The sequence below is a fragment of the Haematobia irritans genome, chromosome 1, assembly GCF_050003625.1.
Source record: "Haematobia irritans isolate KBUSLIRL chromosome 1, ASM5000362v1, whole genome shotgun sequence".
Taxonomy (NCBI): domain Eukaryota; kingdom Metazoa; phylum Arthropoda; class Insecta; order Diptera; family Muscidae; genus Haematobia; species Haematobia irritans.
The window spans coordinates 269,487,514-269,499,650 of NC_134397.1; the positions used below are offsets into that span (position 1 = coordinate 269,487,514).

Genomic DNA, 12,137 nt, shown 5'->3' on the forward strand with positions numbered 1-12,137 from the left:
TTATTAAAGCTTGAGATATTTTTGTATTTTCGAGTGAAGTTAATTTTTTACTTCTATAGGAAATTTTGTCAAAATTTCATTTTTATAGGAAATTTTACCGAAATTATTTCTACAGGAAATTTTGTCAAAATGTCATTTCTAGCTGAAATTTTATCAAAATTACATTTTAAAGTTTTCATTTCTATAGGAAATCTTACAGGAATTTTTGTAAAAATTTCATTTCTACAGGAAATTTTGTCAAAATTTCATTTCTATAGGATTTTTTTTCCGAAATTTCATTTCTATAGGAAATTCTGTCAACATTTCATTTCTATAAGAAATTTTGTCAATATTTCATTTCTATACGAAATTTTGTCAATATTTCATTTCTATAGGAAGTTTTATCAAAATTTCATTTCTATAGGAAATTTGGTCAAAATTTAATTTCAATAGGAAATTTTATTAAAATTGCATTTCAACAATTTTATCAAAAATCTCATTTCTACAGGAAATTTTGTCAAAATTTCATTTCTATAGGATTTTTTTCCGAAATTTCATTTCTATAGGAAATTCTGTCAACATTTCATTTCTATAAGAAACTTTGTCAATATTTCATTTCTATAGGAAATTTTATCAAAATTTCATTTCTATAGGAAATTTTATCAAAATTTTATTTCTATAGAAAATTTTGTCAAAATTTTATTTCTATAGAAAATATTGTCAAAATATAGCTTACATAGAAAATATCGTTAAAATTTTATTTCTATTGAAAATTTGGTCACAATGTTGTTGCTATAGAAAATATTGTCAAAATTATATTTGCATAGAAAATTTTGTCAAAATTTTATTATTATATAACATTTTGTCAACACTTATTTCTATACAAAATTTTGTCAAAATTTTATTCCTATAGAAAATTTAGTTAAAATTTAATTCCCATAGAAAATTTTGTCAAAATTTTATTTATGTAGAAAATTTGGGAGCCACCGTGGTGCAATGGTTAGCATGCCCGCCTTGCATACACAAGGTCGTGGGTTCGATTCGACCGAACACCAAAAAGTTTTTCAGCGGTGGATTATCCCACCTCAGTAATGCTGGTGACAATTCTGAGGGTTCCAAAGCTTCTCTAAGTGGTTTCACTGCAATGTGGAATCTCAGTAATGCTGGTGACAATTCTGAGGGTTTCAAAGCTTCTCTAAGTGGTTTCACTGCAATGTGGAATGCCGTTCGGACTCGGCTATAAAAAGGAGGTCCCTTGTCATTGAGCTTAACATGGAATCGGGCAGCACTCAGTGATTAGAGAGAAGTTCACCAATGTGGTATCACAATGGACTGAATAGTCTAAGTGAGCCTGATACATCGGGCTGTCACCTAACATAACCTAACCTATATAGAAAATTTTGTCAAAATTTTAATTATAAAAAAAAATTTGTCAAAATTTTATGTATATAGAAAATTTTGTCAAAATGTTATTTATATAGAAAATTTTGTCAACATTTTATTTCTATAGAAAATTTTGTCAAAATTTTATTGCTATAGAAAATTTAGTCAAAATTTAATTCCCATAGAAAATTTTGTCAAAATTTTATTTCTATAGAAAATTTTGTCAAAATTTTATTTCTACAGAAAATTTTGTCAAAATTTTATTTCTATAAAAAAGGGTTTGACAAAATCTTATTTGTATAGAAAGTTTGTCAAAAAATTTTTTTTTTAGGTTTTAGGGAAAATTTTGTCAAAATTGTATTCCCACAGAAAATTTAGTCAAAATTTTAGTTTTAGAGAAATTTTTTTTCAAAATTTAGCTTACATAAAAAATTTCGTTAAAATTTTATTTCTATTGAAAATTTTGTTTCTATAGAAAATATTGTCAAAATTTTATTATTATATAACATTTTGTCAACATCGTATTTCTATGGACTGAATAGTCTAAGTGAGCCTGATACATCGGGCTGCCACATAACCTAACCTATATATAAAATTTTGTCAAAATTTTATTTATATAGAAAATTTTGTCAAAATTTTATTATTATATAAAATTTTGTCAACATTTTATTTCTATAGAAAATTTTGTCAAAATTTTATTCCTATAGAAAATTTTGTCAAAATTTAATTCCCATAGAAAATTTAGTCAAAATTTAATTCCCATAGAAAATTTTGTCAAAATTTAATGCCCATAGAAAATTTTGTCAAAATTTTATTTCTATAAAAAAGGGTTTGACAAAATTTTTACTGGTATAGAAAATTTTGTCAAAATTTTATTTGTATACAAAATTTTGTCAAAATTTCATTATTATATAAAATTTTGTCACAATTTTATTCCCATAGAAAATTTTCCCAAAATTTTGTTTCTATAGAAAATTTTGTCTAAATTTTATTTCTGTAGAAAATATTGTCAAAATTATATTGGCATAGAAAAGTTTGTTAAAATTTTACACACACACAGAAAATTTAGTCAAAATTTTAGTTTTAGAGAAAATTTTGTCAAAATTGTATTCCCACAGAAAATTTAGTCAAAATTTTAGGTTTAGAGAAAATTTTTGCAAAATTTAGCTTACATAGAAAATTTCGTTAAAATTTTATTTCTATTGAAATTTTTGTCAACATTTTATTCCTATAGAAAATTTAGTCAAAATTTAATTCCCATAGAAAATTTTGTCAAAATGTTATTTCCAATAGAAAATAATTAATCAAGCTTGAGATCGTTTTTTGTATGTATTGGTTTCTTTATTTTTCAATATTTCGCAATTACATTGAATTGCTTCATCAGGAGTCGATCTATAATAAAAGTGGTTTGATAATTTTTAATCATGACATGTAAAATTCTTTCTCAAAATTGTTTTTAAAATCGCAAATAATTTTAGTGGTAATAACAGCTATTGGTTTTAGTTTACAAATTTTTTATAAATAATTAAAGATTTTAATAATTGTAATTAACAAGTATCAGGAGACCAGGAAAAACAAAAGGAATTACATTATACACTTACGTATGCAAAACATTTAAGTGTAACACAACAACAACACATAAAGCTTAAAACTAGAGTAGTATCACTACGTTCGTCTATTACTTTTATTGCACTGATTTCCCTCTTGCTTTCTCTGATGCTGAGTACTTGCATATCTAGTTGTCTTGTCTATGATGTGTCTGTATATGTGAGCAATGTTATCTGTATCTGATTTGTAGTTCATTCTCTTCTCTGTGGGTACATTGTTAATGTACAACATTTCTAATGTTAATCTTTTGCTGTTGCTACTCTCTCTCTCCAATACTCTCACATCGTCAAAGTTCGGGTGATGTTTCGTTGTCGCACAGTGTGTTGCAAGCGCGGTTTTTTGGAGTTTGTTGTTATTGCGGAGTTTTATGTCTGATTTGTGTCCCGACAGTCTTGTTTTTAATTTATTTTTCGTAGTTCCAATATACATTTTGTCACATGGTTCTTTGTTATCTCCATTACATGTTATTTGATAGATAACATTAGATGTTTCCATAATAGGCGTCTTGTCTTTAGTTTTTGTGAAAATGTTTTTTAGTGTATTGTAATTTTTATGGGCAATATTGACTTTATTTTTGTCTACTATGTTAGAGTTTTTTATCCTTTCCGAAATTCCTTTTACATAGGATAAGGATCTGTAAATTTTGGGTTCTTTCTCTATATTTTCTTTGTCCAAGTAGGGTTTGTAAGATGAAATTAGTTCTTTTATTAGTTTTGGTGGAAAATTATTTTCTTGAAGTATATTTTGCAGCTTTTTTCTGTTGTTTTTATGGAATTTATTATCGCTTATTGTCAGTACTCTGTTTACTAAGTTTTTGGCCGTATTTATTAGCATGGACCTTGGGTGATTGGAAAAGAAGTTCATTATTCTTCCTGATGCTGTATCTTTCTGATACCAGTCTGTAATAAGTTTTCCATTTTCTTTTATTAGTAGTATGTCCAAGTAAGGCAGTTTATTATCCGTTTCTATTTCCATCGTAAAACTTATGCTTTTATGAAATTCATTAAGGCATTTTAATGTGTTATCTATTTCGTCCTCTTTTAATATCGCAAATAGGTCGTCAACGTACTTAGTCATAATTTTGGGTTTTTCTTTTAACTTGTCCATAGATGTGTCTAACAATTTTTCCATTAAAATGTCTGCTATGACCGGAGATGCTGGTGATCCCATGGGTAAGCCTTTTTTCTGCCTGTATATTTTTCCGTCGTATTTAAAATATCGATTGTCCACTATACAGAAACGTAGTATTTTCATAAACAGATGCTTTGTCATATTCGTGTGCACAGTTATTTCATTCCACCTTTCTTCTATTATTTGGAGTGCTGCGTCAACTGGTACACTTGGGAAAAGCGATACTACGTCAAACGAAATTAATTTCTCATCCTTTTGGATCGTCAAGTGTTTTATCCTATCTCTAAATTGCACTGAATCCCGAACATTATATCTAGATTTAACTGTCAAGCATTTCAGAATATCTGCCACATATTTACACATCTCCGAGGACGGGGATTTAACCGAAGAGCATATTGGTCTCAATGGGTATCCTTCTTTATGGATTTTTGGTAGTCCGTACAGCCTTGGTGCTATCACATTATCTGCCTTAAGGTTCTTCTTTTCCGCTTCCGATATGATATTATTCTTGAAAAGTTCTTCAACTAACTCATTATTTCTCTTTTGTAGGGCTTGTGTGGGGTCTTTATTTACTCTTTGATATGTCATCATATCTCCTACAATTTTTAACATCCTCTCTTTATATTCTTCCTTCTCCATGGCCACTGTAACGTTTCCTTTGTCTGCGTTTAGTATGTAAATATTCTTGTTGGCATTTAAAAATTTTTTAGTTCGTTCCACTGTGTTTATAATATATTTTTCTCTTCCACTATGGGACATTTTGTTAATGTGATTCTCTACCGATGTTGCGAATTTTGTCCTAGCCTTTTCTTGCTCTTCCTTGTCATTGTTCATCTGGATTAAATTTTCTCCATCAGCGATATATTTGAACAAAGGGAATTTTGTTCTTTGAGTTGGGAGACCGTGCTTTTGTCCTAGAGATAGAAGCCATTTTATATCGTATGGAAATTCCGTTTTGGTTTTGTTGACAAACCATTTTTCATTAACCCGTATGTTTAGTTCAGTTCGTTGTTTTTCTAAAAGTTTATTGAATTTTCCTTTTTGTATTTCATTTGTTCTTTCTTTAATTTTCCTGATATATGTGTTTTGATAGGAAACAAGTGTTTCGTTTTCGTCTTGTGAGAGGTGATCATTAAGCCATTTTTTTATCTTTTCCTCTTCTTCTTTGTAACTTTTCTGGAGATTATGTCTGTGCTTAATTAAAATATTCAGAATTTTTATTTGAAAATGCTCAATGTATTGCAAGAGTGTGGGCTGTAAGTCAATTTTAGATTTTTCTTTATTTTCCAAAATATTGTAGATGTTTTTCATCGAATTTTTTATGAATTCAGGTATAATTCCATGATTACGACATCTGATTAGAAATGTTATTGAAGAGTGAATCTTTTCGGTTTTCACTTTCAAATTTTTGTGTCTGTTTATATTGCGTCTTAGAGATTTGTCATTATTCTTTATTTTATTATAGATCATTGTCTTATTCTCGGCGTGCTTTCCGTGTTTAATTAGAAATTTTGATTTTATTCGATCTTTCTTTTTTCCAATAGAAAATAATTAATCAAGCTTGAGATCGTTTTTTGTATGTATTGGTTTCTTTATTTTTCAATATTTCGCAATTACATTGAATTGCTTCATCAGGAGTCGATCTATAATAAAAGTGGTTTGATAATTTTTAATCATGACATGTAAAATTCTTTCTCAAAATTGTTTTTAAAATCGCAAATAATTTTAGTGGTAATAACAGCTATTGGTTTTAGTTTACAAATTTTTTATAAATAATTAAAGATTTTAATAATTGTAATTAACAAGTATCAGGAGACCAGGAAAAACAAAAGGAATTACATTATACACTTACGTATGCAAAACATTTAAGTGTAACACAACAACAACACATAAAGCTTAAAACTAGAGTAGTATCACTACGTTCGTCTATTACTTTTATTGCACTGATTTCCCTCTTGCTTTCTCTGATGCTGAGTACTTGCATATCTAGTTGTCTTGTCTATGATGTGTCTGTATATGTGAGCAATGTTATCTGTATCTGATTTGTAGTTCATTCTCTTCTCTGTGGGTACATTGTTAATGTACAACATTTCTAATGTTAATCTTTTGCTGTTGCTACTCTCTCTCTCCAATACTCTCACATCGTCAAAGTTCGGGTGATGTTTCGTTGTCGCACAGTGTGTTGCAAGCGCGGTTTTTTGGAGTTTGTTGTTATTGCGGAGTTTTATGTCTGATTTGTGTCCCGACAGTCTTGTTTTTAATTTATTTTTCGTAGTTCCAATATACATTTTGTCACATGGTTCTTTGTTATCTCCATTACATGTTATTTGATAGATAACATTAGATGTTTCCATAATAGGCGTCTTGTCTTTAGTTTTTGTGAAAATGTTTTTTAGTGTATTGTAATTTTTATGGGCAATATTGACTTTATTTTTGTCTACTATGTTAGAGTTTTTTATCCTTTCCGAAATTCCTTTTACATAGGATAAGGATCTGTAAATTTTGGGTTCTTTCTCTATATTTTCTTTGTCCAAGTAGGGTTTGTAAGATGAAATTAACCCAAAATTTACAGATCCTTATCCTATGTAAAAGGAATTTCGGAAAGGATAAAAAACTCTAACATAGTAGACAAAAATAAAGTCAATATTGCCCATAAAAATTACAATACACTAAAAAACATTTTCACAAAAACTAAAGACAAGACGCCTATTATGGAAACATCTAATGTTATCTATCAAATAACATGTAATGGAGATAACAAAGAACCATGTGACAAAATGTATATTGGAACTACGAAAAATAAATTAAAAACAAGACTGTCGGGACACAAATCAGACATAAAACTCCGCAATAACAACAAACTCCAAAAAACCGCGCTTGCAACACACTGTGCGACAACGAAACATCACCCGAACTTTGACGATGTGAGAGTATTGGAGAGAGAGAGTAGCAACAGCAAAAGATTAACATTAGAAATGTTGTACATTAACAATGTACCCACAGAGAAGAGAATGAACTACAAATCAGATACAGATAACATTGCTCACATATACAGACACATCATAGACAAGACAACTAGATATGCAAGTACTCAGCATCAGAGAAAGCAAGAGGGAAATCAGTGCAATAAAAGTAATAGACGAACGTAGTGATACTACTCTAGTTTTAAGCTTTATGTGTTGTTGTTGTGTTACACTTAAATGTTTTGCATACGTAAGTGTATAATGTAATTCCTTTTGTTTTTCCTGGTCTCCTGATACTTGTTAATTACAATTATTAAAATCTTTAATTATTTATAAAAAATTTGTAAACTAAAACCAATAGCTGTTATTACCACTAAAATTATTTGCGATTTTAAAAACAATTTTGAGAAAGAATTTTACATGTCATGATTAAAAATTATCAAACCACTTTTATTATAGATCGACTCCTGATGAAGCAATTCAATGTAATTGCGAAATATTGAAAAATAAAGAAACCAATACATACAAAAAACGATCTCAAGCTTGATTAATTATTAAATTTTGATTAATTATTATTATTAATTATTATTATTATTAAAATTTTATTTTTAGAGAAAATTTTGTCAAAATTTTGTTTCTATAGAACCTTTTGGCAAAATTTTATTTCTATAGAAAATTTTTGTCAAAATTTTTTATTTTCATTATAGAAAGTTTAAGTACCCGGTAGTTGGACATGAAAACTGCAAAAATATCAATCTATCAAACAATAAAAAATCTACCATTTGTTGGTCGAATTCTACCTATTGTGGCAACCCCATTTATTGTGGGGGAAGCAGTGCCCTGTATATAGATCAAATTAATAGACTATCCGTTGATCGATGTAGATAATAAATTTGGAAGTATACATGACCATAGGACTCAAGAGGTATATTGTAAATGAATCAGATCTCACAATAAATTTTAAATGATTTTTTTAAATGATTTTTATTTATTTATTAGGTTTTTTACCAATATGTTTTTTTTTTTTTAATTTTCATCATGAAATATTTCCATATTATTTCCACTTATATAGATTACATTTTACAGACTCTTTGTGCTGGAACAAATAGGTTCTTATAATCGGTTCTGCAGTGGAATCCTGGACAACATTCGTCAGTGGATTGGCACTATATAGGTAAAGATTATTATTTTTTTGTTTTTCGAAAGTGGCATTGATTTTGTTAAAATTTATTTGTTACTACTTACCGGTTTATTGGTGCAATCACCGAGAACCAATGATGCAATTTGAAGGAATATAGCAAATATTATAATGAACTTCATCTCGAAACTGATGATGATTCTGATAAACAATTGCATGTTATATAGTCCACTTTAAGTATGAGCCATTATTAGAGATCACGTATAGAAAAGCTAGATGTGTGATTTGATATCGAAAATTTGTTACGCCTACAATTAATGGCATTAATGTATGCTCACAAAACCCTAGTACACATTTAGGTACTTGGTTGAATGTATCTGTTTGTAATGTTCTTTGTTTCGAGTTTACTGTAGTTTACTAAGGAAATTGAAAGCCAAACGTCAAACAGTCAGAGAAGCATTTTTAGAATGCAATGCACTCTTTCTAAAGCCATCTGCCCTTTATCTAAAGCCATTTAATGGAATGGTGATTGGTATCTGGCATTTTCTTTTCAATAGCTTAATAATATCACTTTCTTCATCTTCATATCCAATAAGCTCGTTTAGGATTGTGATGATATGAGGAATACAATCGGATTCATACAATGCGAAATACCTAAAAATAAAGCCATCTGGTGGAAAAATGATGGTGATCCTGAATAAATATTTACGGTATCGTATATAAAATTTCGCGTTGATAATAGCTATAATTGTACCATCACCCTATTATGACCAGAGGATCTAAAAAACGAAGAGTGTACTGTCACATTAATCAATTATTGAAAACAATATTTTTTCCATGGCGCCGAGAGTTGCGAGATTTTTCGCAAGACCTTCTAGCAATTTTTATTGTTTTCATGATTCCGTAGATTTGTTGCTATAGATTTTCCTTTTGAATTTCCATAAACAAATTGTTTTTCATTCGATTTCCAATTTTGTTAAGAAATGTCCTCTTTCTAATACCATCTATTGGAATCCTATCGGTACAGACAAATAATGCCATCTGTTGGAAAAACTATGATATGTTTAATTAAATATTGCTTTATATCCACAGCGGGAGCCACCGTGGTGCAATGTTTAGCATGACCGCCTTGAGTGGGTTCAAACCCATTTTCGACGAAACACCAAAAAGTTCTTCAGCGCTGACTTATCTCCTCTCAGGGATACAGTAATCCCTCGATTAACGTCGTGATTGGTTCCGGAATTTGACGACGTTAATCGAAACGACGTAAACCGAATTAAAAATTGCGTATACTTACTCCTAAGTCCATTTATGTATGTATGTGCGTGTACATAATAAAAAACTTCAAAAATAAAGGTAATTCAGTAATTTCGGTAAGAATTTCAGAAAAAAAAAACAAGTATATACGGCCGTAAGTTCGGCCAGGCCGAATCTTATGTGAAAGACTGTCATCCACAATCGAATTACTTGGGTTGTGGTATCTTAAAACTTCTTAACATTGTTTTCTAAATTATGAGTCCATACGTGGTAAAGAGCCAGAATGATATGGACCAATTTTTTGGTGATTGGCGATAGATTTATCTGAGGGCTATATATAACTATAGACCGATATGGACCTAGTTAGGCATGGTTGTTAACGACCATATACTAGCACAATGTACCAAATTTCAACTGACTCGGATGAAATTTTCTCCTCCAAGAGGCTCCAAACCCAAATCTCGGGATGGGTTTATATGGGCGCTATATATGATTATGGACTGATATGGACCATGGTTTTGGCATGGTTGTTAAATATCATATACTATCACCACGTACCAAATTTCAACCAGATCGGATGAATTTTGCTTCTCCAAAAGGCACCAGAGGTCAAATCTGGAGATCGGTTTATATGGGGGCTATATATAATTATGGACTGATATGAACCAATTCCTGCCTGGTGTTTGGATAACATATACTTACATCACGTACCAAATTTCAACCGAATCGGATGAATTATGCTCTTCCAAGAGGCTCCGGAGGTCAAATCTGGGGATCGGTTTATATGGGGGCTATATATAATTATGGACCGATGTGGACCATTTTTTGCATTGGCCATTAGAGACCATCTACTAACACCATGTACCAAATTTCAGCCGGATTGGATGAAATTTGCTTCTCTTAGAGGCTCCGCAAACCAAATGGGGGGATCGGTTCATATGGGGGCTATATATAATTATAGACCGATGTGGACCAATTTTTGCATGGTTGTTAGAGACCATATACTAACACCATGTACCAAATTTCAGCCGGATCGGATGAAATTTGCTTCTCTTAGAGTCCCCGCAAGCCAAATTTGTGGGTCCGTTTACATGAGGGCTATACGTAAAAGTGGACCGATATGGCCCATTTGCAATACCATCCGACCAACATCAAGAACAACTACTTGTGCCAAGTTGCAAGTCGATAGCTTGTTTCGTTCGGAAGTTAGCGTGATTTCAACAGACGGACGGACGAACGGATATGCTCAAATCGACTCAGAATTTCACCACGACCCAGAATATATATATATATATATATATATATATATATATATATATATATATATATATATATATATATATATATATATATATATATATATATATATATATATATATATATATATATATATATATATATATATATATATATATATATATATACTTTAGAGGGTCTTAGAGCAATATTTCAATGTGTTACAAACGGAATGACAAAGTTAATAGAGCAATATTTCAATGTGTTACAAACGGAATGACAAAGTTAATATACCCCCCATCCTATGGTGGAGGGGGTATATTAACTTGCCATCATCGTTGATACAAATTTTACTTATGGAAGGTTTCTGATAAAGTGGACAGGAAAATCGACGACGTAAATCGAAGTTTGATGGAACAAAAAATTTGACGACGTAAATCGAGGAATTACTGTACTGGTGACATTTCTAAATGTTTCGAAGCTTCTCCAAGTGGTTTCACTGCAACTTGAAACATCGTTCGGGCTCGGTTGAGCTTAACATAGAATCGGACAGCACTCAGTGACAAGAGAGAAGTTCAACACTGTGGTATCCCAATGGACTGAATCACATCGGAATAACGATTTGCAGCTGTAGGGATCAGAGAGAAATGCTCAGTGTCTGTTAGTCAGTCAGGCTTCAATAATAGCGCCATCGTCTTGAAATTTGGCACAGAATTTGTCTACAGGCAGGTCAAGACCCGATCTTGGCATAAGCGTAGAAAGACCGATGGGAGAGCTGAGCCCCTGGGTCTTGGTCTTATAGAAATCGTATTTTTATACAATTGGTCCACAAAAATCTGTGCCGAAGTTACCTTTTATCGGTCCATTTTTTGGTAAGGCATCAATATAATCCGATCTCCCGATTTCACTTCGTGGGAAGACGCAGAATGCTCTGAACTAATGTTAATTAAACTGCCGCTTTTTAATTGGCTTTTTACTGCGGTAATTGGACCAGAAACTGCATACGGCTGCCACGTCTGGTGGCCCACTACGAAGCACTCCAATCATACATTGAGATTGGGTAGAATAAATAGCACAACTCTTATTTATATGACCGCTGCGATGGGAATAATGGTCACTGCCGCCCTGAAGGGGGTATGGCCAATGGACTTGCTTATCAAGAAGACTGCGGAAGTCGAACTAATTCGCCTGAAGGTCTTGAACTCACGGGAGATACAGTTTGCAAAAATACTGAACTACTAGCCGGTCGGCATATGAGAACTTACAAGTACTACATGGTGACACGGCATGTTTATGAGGGTAATCTAAATTCAGTTATCGCGAACAAAGAGGACCGCTGAAAAACTTTTTGGTGTTCGGTCCAAGCAGGAATCGAACCCACGACCTTGTGTATGCAAGGCGGGCATGCTAACCATTGCACCACGGTGTCTCCTACGGTGACA

The 12,137-nt window shown here is 31.4% G+C and overlaps 1 protein-coding gene and 1 long non-coding RNA gene across 4 annotated transcripts in view; both read right to left on the minus strand.

Moving 5' to 3' along the window:
- Kul (Kuzbanian-like) overlaps window positions 1–12,137 on the minus strand; it is a 793,173-nt gene that overhangs the window by 372,932 nt on the left and 408,104 nt on the right. The gene's annotated exons all lie outside the window — the stretch shown is intronic.
- On the minus strand, window positions 8,023–8,726 carry LOC142223635 (uncharacterized). Its single transcript, XR_012718844.1, has 2 exons — window positions 8,310–8,726; window positions 8,023–8,230 (listed from the first exon to the last, which is right to left on the minus strand). It is a non-coding gene; the product is annotated as an uncharacterized LOC142223635 (long non-coding RNA).